This window comes from Chrysochloris asiatica, unplaced genomic scaffold (genome assembly GCF_000296735.1).
Source record: "Chrysochloris asiatica unplaced genomic scaffold, ChrAsi1.0 scaffold00118, whole genome shotgun sequence".
NCBI classification, from domain to species: domain Eukaryota; kingdom Metazoa; phylum Chordata; class Mammalia; order Afrosoricida; family Chrysochloridae; genus Chrysochloris; species Chrysochloris asiatica.
The window spans coordinates 9,737,740-9,754,132 of NW_006408636.1; the positions used below are offsets into that span (position 1 = coordinate 9,737,740).

Here is a 16,393-nt window from a genome sequence, read left to right on the forward strand (position 1 = left end):
TGGTTTTTGTGTTCTTTCTTGTGTGTTTCCTCATAGTTTTAATGTTTCCATGTTTCTCTTGGATTTTAATTTTCCTGGTATATTGTGAAGTGTTAATTTTATTTGAGGTTACATTATATTCCACTAACTTGCTCCTCCATTTAGTGCAGTCTATTTTATCCTGTTATCTACCTGCCCTTCTCATCATCTGGATCTCTGTTCCTACGTGTTTACCTTCTTTCGCATTGTAATTGTTTTCATCATAGACTGACCTCCCAGGTTTTCTGAGTTTGTTCTTATAGTTTAGTTGTTTTCTCAAGTCTTTCATCTGTCAATTTAGTTCTGGGAGTTGCTGCCACGTATGTCAGTCTCTGGGTGTTGTCTGTACTTGTTGGTTCTCTGTCCACAGAACTCCCGTTAGGATGTTTTGTAGTGTAGGGTTGGCTTTGGCAACATTGCTTAGCTTCTGTTTATCCTGGAATGTTTTGATTACAGTCATCTTTGATTGATAGCTTTGCTGAATAAAGGATTATTGGTAGGCAGTTTTTTGTTTCAGTGTTTTATATATGTCTCCCCCTTACCTTCTTGCCTGCATGTTTTCTGCTGAGAGACTCAAGCTTAATCTGACTTGCTTGCCTTTGTATGTAACACTTCTCTTTTCCCTAGCTGCTTTCAGGATTGTCTCTTTATCTTTCATTTTGGAGAGCTTGATTATGATATGTCTCGGTGATTTTCTTTTGGGGTCTATCCATCCTAGGTTTCATTGAGCTTCTTGAATGTTTATCTTTTCCTTTTCAGGATGTTAGAGAATTTTTCTTCCAGAAGTTTTTCAGCTATTTCCTCTGTGAATTTTTGTGATTCTTCCTGTTCTGATATGCCAATAATTCTTAAATTATTCCTCGTCATGTTGTCCAACATGCATCTTAGACCTTCTTCAGATTTTTTAATCATTTTTTTCCTGCTTTTACTTCTATCTTAGTGGTATAGAGTGATTTCCAGCTTAATAGTTCTGCCTTCCATCTCTTCTGTTCTACTCCTTTGCCCTTTCAGAGTATTGTCTATTTCTGATATTCTATTATTGGTCGTTTTGACCTCTTTCTGTAGGTTTTGAATTGTTTCCAATGCTGTATCTATCTTATTTGATTGTTCCTGTATCACTTTCCTGGCTTCTTCCTTATTTTTCTCAACTGCATTGTAAAGTGTTTTGAAACATTTTATAATCATTTTTCTGAATTTGTTTTCAGGCATTTCCAAGGTCTGCCCTCCTTTCAGAATATAGTCCAGGTCTACCTCTAGGTCATTTATCTCAGACATTTTATCTTGTTTCAGGACATATGCTGATATGGTCATCTGCTTTTGCTTCTTAGACAGGTTTAAGTGGCCTTAATACTTAATTAAGTGTGTGGTTTTTTTTTTTTTTTTTTTTTTTTTTTTTTTTTTATGCTTTCTGATTGCTTCAAGGAAGATGTGATCAGGATGTGGGCTTCCCTTTTCACTCTTTTTATTGCTTAACTCAGAGTAACTTTCACAGGTGTTGTCTGCCTCCCTGGTGTATGGTAGTATGTATTGGTTCTTGCCTTGATTGTGGGATTCTATAGGGTGTGATTGTAACTTGAGTATATGGCAGCAATTGCTGTCTCTTCTTGGATAATATATATAGAGAAAGAGTCCCCCAAAGGTAAAAGTGGGAACATAAAAACAAAACAGCAACAGCAATGCAATAATAATAATAAACACCAGAAAACAACACCACAAAGTTAGATTGGATACTGTAGTCTATAATCACAGAAAAGGGAGAGGAGGGAGAGAAGGGAAAAAAAATCTGTAGTCTAATATGAGTATGATTTTAATATCCTGTTTCAGCTTCTTGCCTTCACAGCCACCTGATAAATTTCAAGGTGCCACTGTTTTTTGTTATGCTGTTTTTCAGGATTTGATTTTCAGCCGGTTTTGTTTTTAAACTCTCTGTCTGTCTCCACACCCCTTGTTCTGTCCTTTTTCTTATTAGCAATCAGTTCAGGGCCAGCTGTGGCCATTTTGAACTGCCTGTAGCTTTAAATGCTGAGAGTATCTGTGTGCATGAGTGTCAGAAGAGCACACCAGTGGTGGAGGTGGAGGTGTGTCCACTCGCTCAGGCACCCCCTCTAGTCAGCAGAATGGAGGTGCACAAACAGTGGGGAGCCAATGAACAAATAACAACAAAAAAATCAGAACAAAGCAAAATTGTCAATGTATATTGTCCACCTTTGCTCCGAGGTTCCCACAGCATTCTTCCTTGGTGGGTCTGCTTGCTCCCCAGCTTGGTCTTGCATTTTGGTCTCACCCAAGTTGTCGACTCTGGGCAGCTGAGCCCGGCAGATTCTAAAGTACTAGATTTCTTACTTCCACTACAAGTTCCACTAGCTATAAGCTTTCAAACTTTTAAAATATTCCTAGATATGTGGTTCCGAATTTTGAAGCTCTTCCCTGAACCCATTTCACCTAGTATTCTGTGGTATTGCTGATGGAGATCTTCACTGCACCTCTACCTTATCCACCATCAAGCCCTGCCTTAGTGATGAACTTTTAGATTAGCAAAATCTCAGGGAGAGTGATCTTGGGTTTTTGGCAGTGGGGCCAGCAGAGATTTTCATAAGTCAACTCTTTGTGAAAGCCAGTTTTTGTAGTACTTGCTATTTATTTCTCTGGCACTGTGCCATTTGGTTGATTTAAGGCCAATCTTCCCTTCTTTGAACCTCAGTTTTCCCATCAGTAAAATGAGATGGCTGCACTAGATGATTTTATAAGGTTTCTGTCAACCTAGACAATAGGACTTTGCGTAACACAATCTTTCTAAACAACAATTTAAAAAGCATAGAAGAAATGTTATCTTCTTTGTTTTCTCATGCTGTAAATTTCATTCAGGCAGGATGTTGGCTGAGGATCAGAATACTGCAGTGTTCTGAGTTTCTGAATGGATTATTAGCCCCATTTTACAGAGATTATCTGCCCAAAGCTACACAGTGTCCTCAATCAAAAACAGCAGAGTCTGGTTGAAATTAAAAGTAAAGAGGTTTAATTGAGAGGCAAGGTAATTTGCTAATTGGGAATCACATGGTACAGAAGATTCTGTACTAAATGACCTGAGAAGGGAGTTTTTATAAGAAAATACAAGGAACGTCAATACAAATTCAGTGATTGGTTGACATTTAAGTAATTGTTACAAAATTGGGTGTGTTTGGCCTTGAAACAATCATGAGGCACTCCTTACGTGATTTCAGGGAGGACATACATAATTTTAATGTTTCTCTTGAGTAAGTGGCTGTTCTAAGGGTTGTTTTGAATTCGATTTTCTGAACAGGAAGCATTCTTAAGTAAACAAACCTCTTAAGCAAGCAAAATCATATAATTTACCACTTAATTTTTTCAGGGTACAGTGGAGAGTGACAGAATGCATTTCTTGATGCAGAAATTACTTTTGATTCAAAATGACTTTTTGACCTCAGACCTTAGCATAGCCACCATCTCATGTTGGGAACTCTCAGTTAATTTGGGGATGTTCTTACTCAACAACTAATAAATAGCTGAGGTGGGTTGCAGATATAGCCCTGACTCCTAATCAAGTACTATTGGCACACTCAATTCAAAGATAAAATTTTACGAATGCAAGTCTAGTTCTCTCCATATTGCTGTGATGAGTGAACGTCCTTGCATTTAAGGAATGGTCTCTCTTTCCTCCCTCGCTCAATCTAGGGGTCATATCTCATATTTTCAGACCTCTGGTGGGGATCAGAGGACAAAAGGTTGGGCTCCTCTGCCCTCCTAAGCAACCAGATCAGGTCATGGAGTAGAATTTTTAAGTTTTCTTATAAGGGAAGATTCCAGGAGGCAGAAATTCTTTGAGCATGTAATTTATTAGATGTTATCTCCTGACACCACATGTGGGCAAATGTGGGCAAATATCACCCCTGGTGTTAGGAGCACAAGATCAGTGAAAAGAGGGAGAAAGTTTGGGATTAAGAGGGAACTCTGCCTTATGGAGCCCTGGTGTGGCATTGTAGCATAAACACTAGACTGCAAGGTCAGTTTGAAACAGAAGGTCAGCTGTTCAAGCTCACCAGCTGCTCCTCAGAAACCCTATACAGGGTCGCTATGAGTCAGAACTAACTTGAAGGCATTTAATAATTTTGCCTTATAGGTTTCCACAAGAGTACAACCCTCCAAGGGGACTTAGTATGTACTTGTTTTGGGGCAGTGCTGGTTTAACCTGCACACAGCCATTTTATAGCAAGCCTGTGCTCCCATTGTTGTTGTTGTTGTTATATGCCGTGGAGTTGGTTCTGACTCATAGCAACCCTGTACAGGGTTTCCAAGGCTGTATATCTTTACGGGAGCAGAAAGCCTCATCTTTCTCCCATGGAACAGCTGGTAGTTTCGTACTGCTGACCGTGAGATTAGCAGCCTGATTTGTACCACTATGCTATCAGAGCTCCTTGTGCTCCCATAGCTGTGTCTTTTATAACTCCCCAGAGGTAGACGGGAGAGTCAGTTAAGACCTCTTTTCTTAGAGACTCCTTCTCTGCCTCTTGTACCCCAGGAAAGGATAGGAAAGGAGTGCTCTAGAGATAACGCTCAGCTAGCAGGAATTTGAGATGATAAGAAGAGTCTTAGCAGGATCAGGATATATACTTCTTATTGTTGTTGTTAGGTGCTGTTCAGTCAATTCCAACTCAAAGCAATCCCATGCAAAACAGAATAAAACACTGTCCTATCCTGACCCATCCTAACAATTGTTGCTGCCACTGTGTCAAACCATCTCATTGCGGGAGCGGGAGTCTCCATATTTTTTTATGATCTTCCACTTTTGCATGAATAATGTCCTTCTCCAGGCATTGGTCCCTACTAACAACATGATAAAAAATATGAGAGACAAAATCTCAACATCCTGGATTCTAAGGAGCATTCTAGCTGTACTTCTTCTAAGACACATTTGTTTGTTCTTCTGGCAGTCCTTGACACTTTCAATATCCTTCTCCTACACCGTAATTCAAGTGAATTGATTTTTATTCATTGTTCAACTTTCATATGCGTATTAGGTAATTGAAAATACCAGGGCTAGGATCAGGCACACCTTAAAATCCTCAAACTGATATTTTTGCTCTGTAACAGTTTGTTTTATTTATTTGTTTTTTTGAAGCTTTCTCTGTGTGTGTGTGTGTGTGTGTGTGTGTGTATGTGAACTGAGTGAAGGTTTACAGAACTGTTCAACAGTTTTACATTCAACAAATCATACTTTGTTTCATCACAATAATTGCAATGTAACAAATTATCTAGTTTGTGTTCCACCTTCCTTCTCAACTCTTCTGAACTTTGTTCTTAGGTAAATGTTGCCTTTTTTATTTTGAATGATTGACTGTTCCATGGTTTTATTTTGTTGTTGTTAACTGCCACTCAGTCAGTTCTGACTCATAGCGACCCTGCTCAGGGTTTTCGAGGAGCAGTTGGTGAGTTTGAACTGCTGATCTTGTGTTTCAAACCAACCATGCAGTCCAGTGCTTTATCCCACAGTGCCACATCAGACTCCATGGTAAGTATACCTTACTAGTATTCTTGTCTCTCCCTATATATCTACCTACTACTTGGATGAAAATCGGGCCATGAGGATTAGTTCTGTTCCAAACCTGAATGGTGACCAAGGGTCACAGTCTCTGGATCCTACAATCACTTTCTGGCCAGTAAGTCTGCTCTTTTTTGTTTTGTGTTTTTTTGTTTTATTGTTTTTATAATCTTGAGTTTTGTTCCACATTTGCTCCCATTCTATCCAGGATCTTCTGATGTGATTCCTTTCAGAGGTACCAACGAGTTCTTCTGGTCTCAGAGTTGTGGAGACTCATATTCACATATTCCATTAGTCCACTGGACCAACTGATTCCAAGCATCTTCAGTTTTCATCACTCTTTTCTCCTCCACACATGGAGAGACCAATAGTTCTACTTTAGATGGTTGCTCATGAGTTTTTAAGAACCTAGTCACTACTCACCAAAATAGGATGTAGAACATTGTCTTTGGGGCTATGTTATACCAATTGACCATGGTGTCCCCTGAGACTATGTAGGGTCCTGAGCCCCTAGGCCCAGCAACTTGTTACTCAAAGGTGTTTGGTAATGTCTAAAACGTTTTCATAATTTTGCTCCTGTATGCTCCACCACCTTTATAGGTTCCAAACCCTTACATATTTGTGGGTATATCAGCTTGTGTCTATGTATATACCTGTAGAACAATGCTGATACACTGTTGTATGTAACAGTATTAACCTCTATCCCTTGCATTCCTCCCTGTGTCTTCACCTATCTTCATCATATTTCTGCCAATCTCCCTCTTGTATATTGCCATCCCTGCCACCTGTGTTAATTTATGTCATACATGTGGATTTATGAAGAAAAACATGACAACAGGATTAGAGGAAAACTCATAACAACCTGCAACATACACATGATACAACCTTGCTTGCCGAAAAAGAAGACTTGCCATACTTACTGATGAAGATCTAAGACTATACCCTTTAGTATGGACTGTATCTCACTGTAAAGAAAACAAAAATCCTCACAACTGGACTAATAAATAACATTATGAAAAAAGGAGAAAAGAAAAGACTACATTGTGCTTGAATCCACAATCAACACTCATGAAAGAAGCAGTCAAGAAATTATATGATGTATTTGATTAGGCAAATCTGCACACGACCTCTTTAAAGTGTTAAAGAGAAAAGATATTAGTTTGAGGACTAAGCCATAGTGTTTTCAGTCACCTCATGTGTATGTGAAAGTAAGACAGTGTATAAGACCAGAGAAGAATTGATGCATTTGAATTATGGTGTTGAAGAAGAATATTAAAAGTACATTGGGCATTTGTATTCTCGCTTCCTCTCCCAACATGGCAGCCTCAGCAAAAAAGAAGAATAAGAAGGGAAAGACTATCTCCCTGAAAGACTTCCTGGCTGAGGAGGGGTGTACCCGTGGAGTAAACACCTATGTCCCCAAACCAGTCAGCTAGGCTGATGAAACAGATGACCTGGAAGGAGATGCTTGAACCACTTGGCACAGTAATGACGATGATATGTATAGGGCACCTCCAGTTGGCCATCCTATACTGCCCACTGCTACATGGGCTGCTTGGGAACCCAATATCGACTGGAGCCATCTTCCTAAATCTACACTGCTTTTCTAAGAAATTTACCCTATGATGTAACAGAAGACTCCATTAAGGAATTCTTAAGATGGTTAAATATTAGTGCAGTGCACTTACCACATGAACCCAGCATCCCAGAGAGATGAAAAGGTTTTGGTTATGCTGAGTTTGAGGACCTGGTTCAGTGCCCTGAATCTCAATGAAGAGTCTCTAGGTAACAAGAGAATTCGAATGGATGTTGCTGATCAAGCACATGGTAAAGACAGGGATGATTGTTCTTATGGCCGATATAGAAATCGGTATTCTCACAAAACAGATACTCCACACTGCAGGGCCAGTCCTGCCACAGACAGCTTTGATGACTACCCACCTAGACGAGGTGATGATTGATTTGGAGGTAAATCTCGTGATTGTTACTATTCAGACAGGTTTCGTGATGGGTACCGGGATGGGCCACGCCCGGATATGGATCAATATTGGGTCCAAGATCGATATGATGACTGAGGCAGCAGAGACTGTGATAGAGGCTATGACTTCAGAGTAGGCAATGGCAGAAGAGCATTTGGTAGTGGGTACCGAAGGAATGATGACTACAGAGGAGGTGGGGATCGCTATGAAGACCAATACCGTGGAGTCGGTTCCGACTCATAGTGACCCTGCACAGGGTTTCCGAGGCTACAAATCTTTATGGGAGCAGAAATCCTCATCTTTCTCCCACGGAACAGCTGGTAGTTCCGAACTGCTGACCTTGCGGTTAGCAGCCCGATTCCTAACTACTACGTTACTAGAGCTAGCACCTCCCAATCCAGTCCAGCGGCTTCTATCTTTGGAGGGGCAAAGCCTATTGACACAGCTGGTAGAGAACAAGAAGTAGAAAAGCAACTACAGAAGGAACTGGAGACATTATAATGTAGGCTGGATGAGCCAAAATTAGAATGAGGCCTCGGGGAAGACACCCAAGCTGGCGAAGTGAAGAAACTCAGGAACGGGAAAGGTCAAGGACAGACTGGGACCTCAACCACATCTGGCAGAAATACACAAAGGAGAGAAAGTGAAAAGTCTCCGGAAAATGAAACCCTCAGTAAGAAGGAAGATTGTCACTCTCCAACTTCTATGCCTCTCAAACATGAGCAGCATCTAAAGGTAATAACAGCCCTGCCACCAAAGGAGAACGTTTGGGCGAAGTGAAGTTCTCTCATCCTTCTGCTCCATCTTACAGTTCGGACACAGAACAGCAGCCCCCTGCAAGTGTTGGGGGTAAGGTAGATCCAACTCAAGCCTCTGAAGAAGGACCTGCAAGGAAAGATAAAAATAAAGTTGATGGGGTGAGTGTCCCAAAAGGCCAAAATGGAAACTGTTGCCGTGATTCAGGAGATGGTGGGAACAAAGACCACTGGAAGGAGTCTGATAGGAAAGATGGCAAAAAGGATCAAGACTCCAGATCTGCACCTGCACCAAAGAAATCTGCAGAAAATCCAGCCTCCAAATTCAGTTCTGCAAGCAAGTACGTTGATGGTGAGAATGAAAATGAGGGAGAAATTACATAGAATAGTAAAAAATACATGCTGTGCTTTCTCCTAGTCTCTCTTCACCCTGGAACATTCAAGAGCAAATCAAACCTCTATTGAGACACAAAAAAAGAAAACTCACCATCTCCTGAAGATATTTCTTTCTTTTTTTATTATGAATTGAGTGATAGTTTATATGGGAGAACATCGGCGTTACACTCATCCTATCATATTTTGTTACATTGCAATGATTACAATCCCCTCCATGCATCAATCATCATTGAGCAATATTTGTTTCTATTCCCTCTGGGGTTTTTGTTTTGTTGGGATGTGCACAAAAACATTCAGGAATATATCATTTAAACAACCCAAGGGCACATTCTGCAAGTCTGCCTCCTGGCCTCCATCACACAGCCTTTCTCTTTCCATGAGTCTAGAGTCCTCAGCTGCTTTCTCTCTTCATGCTCTCATCTCTGCTTCCATCTCTGGTGGCGCTGCTTCTCTAGATAGGGTCCCACATTCCGCTCATGCTCTTCTCCCTTGATGGTCCTAGGTCTTCTGTCCTTGGAATGTAAGATTAACTACTCCCCACTTTATGTTGCAAAACTTCTACCTTTATAGTTGTGACTATCGCAATTAGTCATAATAACAATTATTCATTATTGAATCATGAGAATTGTATCCCCATCTCCTTTCACCAGATCTGTCTAAACAAGATGAAAATTATTCAGTGAGTATTCTACCTTCCCCCACACACTCTGAAACTAAACTCCCTCTTGAAAACTTGTAAGCCAGTCATTTCATTCCTTTATAGCTCCCTTCACCCCCCATTTTAGGTAACCAATGTCTAAGTTGTCCATCCCTATCAATCCTGACTCCTTCCCTCTCAGTTGGCATTTTGAGCTACTACATCCATAAGTATAGGTCAAGTTCATAAAATTGTAGCAATTTACACTTGCTTCCTTTATTAGTTTTTTTAAAAATTTTCCTCTAGTCGAGTTCTGACCATCCAGCCATTGAAGCTAGGTCAAATGGATACCATTTGTAAGTTTGGGCATTCTTGTGCGTTTCCCCTCACTTCATATCAGCTGGACGCTTCACTCTTAGCTCTAGCCCTCCATAGCTGTCCTTGTCCATGGGCTCAGGAGTCCCCAGGTCTCACCATACTTCAGACCAACTAGCCATTCCTCTTCTCTTTCTCATCTCCAGGTCAACAGGAGCCTATGGAATGTGGTCAAACTCAGCCTATATCTTCATTGCTGCCTTTCCCCCACTTCCACTCATCAGTAGACTAACTTGGTCACCAGCAAGCTTATATTCCTGCTCATGAGTTTCAGTCTTGGAGGGGGGGTTTGTCCTGAAGGGACTTGATTGCTTGCCTTGATGGCTTCCCTGGGAACAACTTGTTTGTTCTTATAGTAGCCAATCAAACTGCCATTTTTGTTCTTTCTTTCAAGAAGTATCTTCTATTCCTCTAACTATTCCAGGCTGACTGAAGACCTTTTTGAACTTTTTTTTTTTTTTAATGAAATGAAATGAAATGAAATTCTTTTCCATGCTGCTGCAGCTTTAAAAATATTGAACTAATTGGAGACTCACCAATGTAGCCACAGAGAAAAAAAAAAGGCAGATTTAAAGGAAAAGTTGTGCGTGTTATGATACCTGTGTGATTAGTTAGTTCCTAGCAGCCTCTGTTTAGCAGAAATGTTAATGACAGTGAATTCAATGTCTGGACTCTGCTTGGGCAGGAAGAGTGTGAGAGTTCTACCTTTTAATTCTTAACTATACTATTTTGGCATATATGAATTCTAAAACATCTGAATAAATTTTCCATCCTCAGAAAGGTAGGTTAAATAATATCTCTGAGGTGCTTTTAGTCTCCAGGAAGCTACAAGTCCCTAGGGCCAGCCTAGAGGGAATGCTTTCATTTTTATCCCCCAGGGGGTATAGTAGGGAGTAAGTCTACAGGCCTTTGTGAAAGACTAGGACTGCTTGGTGACCAAAATAAATGGTAAAATCAAGACGCTTTGGAGATGTTTCATTTTTAGCAGGTAGTAGGGAAATAGTATTCTTTCCAATAAACACATGATTTTTTTTTTTTTTTCTTTTTTCTGGCGCAGGAATCACATAGGGGTCATGGGAATTCCTGGGTCTTTTATGTGTCCTAGTTCTGCCCTTTCTAAACACTACCCTTCTCAAAAGTTCAAATGCATTCTGTGGAAGCCTTGAAGCTTTAAAAGTTTAGACTTGTCAGAATCTTAGTATTCCTCACACTGTTCTTTATTGTTGCCTCCAGCTTCTATTTAAGTGACATACCTGATCTTAGGCATTTAACTTTCAGCCACTGGGAGTTATCAAATGAGGAATCACTGCTTTTCTCAGGCAAATTGGTTCCTTGATGTCTTGACTCTCTATCTACCATCTTGTTTTTGTTTCTTTGACCCCTTTTATAATCAGAAAACAATAGAATTAATGATCTTGGGTAGATAAATTAGGACACTTAAATTGGGAATCTTCCTTAACAACTTTGGCTTTAAAAAAGAAAAACCCCAACATATTTCCTTCTCTCCACTGATACCCCACACCAATGTTTTGATTTATAATATGGCCCAGACAAATGTGTGTGTTTTTTGGTTTTGTTTTATTGTTTGTTTTGTGTGGGTTTTTTGTTTGTTTGTTTTAAAAAAAAAAACAAAAACCAAAAAAACTTCCTTAAGAGAATAAATGATGATAGAACTATTTAACAAAGTCCTGCTTTCTCTTGCAACACAATAGCTTCACTTGCCTGCTTTTCTGTGTGTTGTGCCTTTGTACCGGTCAGCTTGATAGATGGTACCCTCCCCCTGATACTTGAGAGAAATGACGCATTGGTCTCTTGTTTGCAAGCCCTTCTCCCATCAGTCCTAGGCTGTCTGGCGAATCAGGGGTGTTGGTTTGTTAGCTGCTGCAGTGAGTATAATGAATCATTTACCCAGTGAACATGAAAGCTCTACCAATTGAATTTGTTTTAACTGGAATGAATTGACTAGTAACTAGGAAGAGGGCTTAAAAGTGTTTTTGTTTGTTTTTTTCCCCATTTGTTGTAGATAATGAGAAGGTAGGGTTTGTCCTCTTCATGTCTACTGTCCTTCCAAATAGTTGTATCCAAAAGAGCTGTTCTTGTCCCATTCCTTTACTTTGCTCTCCTGTTAAAGCAGAAATAGGGATTGATTTATGTCCAGCTCCTGAATACCTATAAAATTTGTACAAAAATGTATTCTATGAAATTAATTTTTAATCTGTAGACTTAGTACCTGGGAGATAATCTTAAGATATAAAATCCCCATTCCTTGGGTTGTGGATTTTTGGTTTTGTTTTTATTTTCTCTGAATAAATTTGATCTTTAAAGTTAAAAACAAACAAACAAAAAACATTGGACTGCCAGAAGAAAAAAATAAATCTGTGTTGGAAAAAGTACACACAGAATGTTTTTAGAAGTCAGATGGCAAGACTTCATCTCTCATACTTTGGACATGCTATCAGGCTGGACTGTTCACTGGAGAAGGATATCATGCTTGGTAAAGTGGAGGATCAGAGAAAAAGAGGAAGAGCCCCCAATGAGATGGATTGATACAGTTGCGGCAACAATGAGCTCCAAAGTAACAACAATGGTGAGGGTGGTGCAGGACCCTGTATTATTGTGTTATGCTGTGCAAAGGGTCTCTATGAGTCAGAACTGACTTGGCAGCACTTAACAACAACAACAACAATAACGATTTTCTAGCCAGTGAGTTACTCTCCCTTCTTTCCCACTCCTGGTAACTATCAAAGAATGTTTAGCATGAAAATCTTTTCTTGAGTTTTTACAATAGTGTTCTCATAAAATGTTTGTCTTTTTGTAAAAGACTAATTTCACTCAACATATTGTCCTCCAGGTTTATCCACATTATGAGGTGTTTCACAGATTCTTCATTTTTCTTCAGTGTTGCTTAGTATCTCATTGTGTTTAAGTACCAAAGTTTATACATTTTTCCAATGATGGACATTTTTGCTGTTTCCAACTTTTTGCTGTTAGGAATACTGTTGTGATGAGCATGTGAATCTGCTGTGATGAACATATCTACTCATATGATGGGTGTTATTTTTTGGAGATATATATCAAGTAGAGGAATTGCCATTTCTCAACTCCATTGTAAAGTGTTTTGAAACACTTTATAATCATTTTTCTGAATTTGTTCTCAGACATTTCCAAGGCCTGCCCTCCTTTCAGAATGGAGTCCAGGTCTACATCTAAGTCATTTGTCTCAGACATTTTATCTTGTTTCTGGACATGTGCTGATATAGTCATTTGCTTTTGCTTCTTAGACATGTTGAGTGTTTATCTGTGGCCTTAATACTTAATTGAGTGTGTGTTTTGCTATTTTTTAATGCTCTCTGATTGCCTCCATGTAGTGTGGGTTTCCCTTTTCATGCTTCTTATTGCTTGACTCAGAGTAACTTTCACAGGTGTTTCTGCCTCCCTGGTTTATGGCATTGGTATTGGTTCTTTCCTGGATTGTAGGGTTTTATAGGGTGGGATTGTAGCTTGACTATATGGCAGCATTTGCCATAGGGAGAGAAAGGGTCCTTGAAAAATAAAAGGGGGAGCAGAAAACAGCAAAAGTAAAAAAAACAAGAAAGAATAAAAAAATACCCCACCAAACAACAACAACAACAACAAAAGAAACTAGATTGGATACTGTAGTCTATAATCTCAGAAAAGGGAGAGGAGGGAGAGAAAGAAAGAAAAAAAAATCTGTAGCCTAATATAAGTATGACTTTAATGTCCTCTTTCAACTTCGTGCCTTCAAAGCTGCCTGATAAATTTCACGGTGCCACTGTTTGTTGTTATGGTGTACCTCAGGGTTTAATTGAATTTTGGGCTTGTTTTGTTTTTAAACTCTCTTTCCCTCTGCACATACCATGTTTTGGCCTTTTTGCTATTGAAAAACCGTTCAGGGCCGGCTCTTGGCCTAAAGTATCTGTGCCTGTGCATGGCAGAAGAATCCACTAGTGGTGGGAGTGAGGCGTGTCCATTTGCTCAGGCTCCCCCTCTAGTCACCAGAATGGAGGTACGCAAATAGTGGGGGTGGGGGTAGGGGCAATGAACAGATACCAAAAAGAAAAAAATATCAGAACAAAGAAAAACCGACAAAGTGTTTTATCTACCTTTGCTCTGAGGTTCCTGCAGTGTTATTCTATAATGGGTCTGTTCCCCCACTTGGTCTTGCTGTTTGGTCTTGCCCAAGTTGTTGGCTCTGTGCCACCGAGCCTGGCAGATTAAACAATATTTGATTTCTTGCTCCTGCTACAAGTTCCACTAGCTATAAGCCTTCACACTTTAAAAATATTCCTAGATATTTTTGGTTTATACTTTTGGAGCTCTGCCTTGAACCCACTTCACCTGGTATTCTGTGGTATTGCTGATGGCTAACCTCCCTGCCCCTCTACCTGCCCACCATCAAGCCCCACCTCCCCATTTATTCTTCCATTTTTGTAAGTCTCTTTTGGTTTTGTATAGTCGTGCTTTGTAGTTTTCTTTGTATACATCTTTAGTTTCTCAGGTTAGCTTTATTCCTAATAATTTAATCTTTTGGGCGACTATTATAAATGGGGTAGTCCTGGTGTGGTGCTGTGGGTTAATGCAGCAGACTGCAAAGTTGTTTGAACTGCAAGGTCAGCTGTTCAAGCTCACCAACTGCTCCTTGGAAACCCTATACAGGGTCGTTATGGGTTGGAACTGACTCGGCAGTACTTAACAACAGTTATAAAGGGAAGTCCTGGTATGACAATGTAGAATAAGCACTGAACTTCTAACCACAAGGTCAGTGGTTCAAATCCACCAACTGCACCTTGGAAATCCTAGACAGGGTCATTATGGGTTGGAACCAACTCGATGGCACTTACCAACAACAACAACATTATAAATGGTATTGTTTTCCTGATTTCTTTTTCAGCGCTCTCTTTACTAATGCAAAGAAGTCCAACGGAGTTTTGTATGTTTATGTTGTACCCTGCCACTTCGCTGAATATTTCCTGAGTTCCAATAATTTTTTTTGCTGAGTCTTTGGGATTTTCTATGTATAGGATCATATTGGTTGCCAATAGAGTTTTACTTCTTCTTTGCCAATTTGGATGCATTTAATTTCTCTTTATTGCTCTATAGCTTTTGCTAAGATTTCCAGCACAATATTGAATAGGAGCAGTGATACAGGGCATCCTTGTCTGAGTTCTGTTCAAAAAGGGAATGGTTTCATTTTCTTTCCATTGAGAGTAATGTTCGCTGTTGGATTTATATACATGCTTTTAATGATGTTGAGGAATGTCCCTTCTATTCCTATTTTGTTTAATATTTTTATCAGGATTGGATGCTGGATTTTGTTAAAGACGTTTTCTGCATTAGTTGATAATCATATGGTTCTTTTCCTTTGTTTTATTTATGTGGTGGATTGATTACCTTGACTGATTTCTAATATTGAAGCATTGTTGCATTGTTGTTGTTGTTGTTAAGTACCGTGGAGTCGGTTCCGACTCATAGTGATCCTTTCTACACAGGGTTTCCGAGGATGCAAATCTTTACGGGAGCAGAAACCCTCATCTTTCTCCACGGAACAGCAGGTTGTTTCGAACTGCCGACCTTGATGTTAGCAGCCCGATTCGTAACCACTATGCTACCAGAGCTCCTTGTTGATGTTGTTAGGTGCTGTCAAATCATATCTGACTCATAGTGACCGTATACACAACAGAATGAAACACCATCCCGTTCTACACCATCCTCACAATTGGTACGCTTGAGCTCATTGATGCTGCCACTGTGTCAGTCCATTCGTTGGGGGTCTTCCTCTCTTTTGCTGACCCTTTAAGCAGGATGTCCTTCTTCAGGGTCTGATCCTTCCTGATATGTTCAAAGTATAAGGGAATGAAATCTTGTCATCCTGACTTTTAAGGAGCATTCTGACTGTACTTCTTCCAACACAGAGCTGTTTGCTCTCTGGCAGTCCATGGTATTTTCAGTATTCTTCTCCAACACCATAACTCAAATGCATCAATTTACTTATTCATTTTCAAGCTTTTACATGCATACTGTTGTTGTTGTTAAGTGCCATTGAGTCGATTCTGATTCGTAGTGACCCTGTATAGGGTTTCTAAGGAGTAGCTGATAAGTTTGAACCACTGACCTTGTGGTACAAATCAACTTTGCAGTACTGTGCTTTATCCCACAGCACCACACCAGGACTCTGGTTACGAGGCAAATGAAAATACCGTGGCTTGGGTCAGGCATACCGTAGTCCTCAAACTGATATCTTTGCTCTTGAACACTTTAAAGAGATCTTGTGCAGATTCCCCTAGTGAAATATGTCATTTGGTTTCTTAACTGCTGCTTCCATGAACATTGATTGTGAATTCAAGCAGAATGAAGTCTCTGACTACTTCAATCGTTTATTCATTTATCGTGATGCTATTTATTGGTTCAGTTGTGAGGATTTGTGTTTTCTTTACATTGAAGTACAATCCATACTGAAGGCTGTGGTCTTTGATCACATTAAGTCCTCTTCACTTCCAGCAAGCAAGGTTGTATCACTTGAATATTGCAGATTATTGAGTCTTCCTACAATCCTGATGCCACATTCTTCTTCTTCTTCTTCTTCTTCTTCTTCTTCTTCTTCTTCTTCTTCTTCTTCTTCTTCTTCTTCTTCTTCTTCTTCTTCTTCTTCTTCTTC

At 39.8% G+C, this 16,393-nt stretch overlaps 1 protein-coding gene and 1 pseudogene across 1 annotated transcript in view; both read left to right on the forward strand.

Annotated features, from left to right (window-relative positions):
- LOC102839972 (NHS-like protein 2-like) overlaps window positions 1–16,393 on the forward strand; it is a 649,194-nt gene that overhangs the window by 95,413 nt on the left and 537,388 nt on the right. The window lies entirely within an intron of this gene.
- LOC102810885 lies at window positions 6,892–8,693 on the forward strand (annotated as a pseudogene).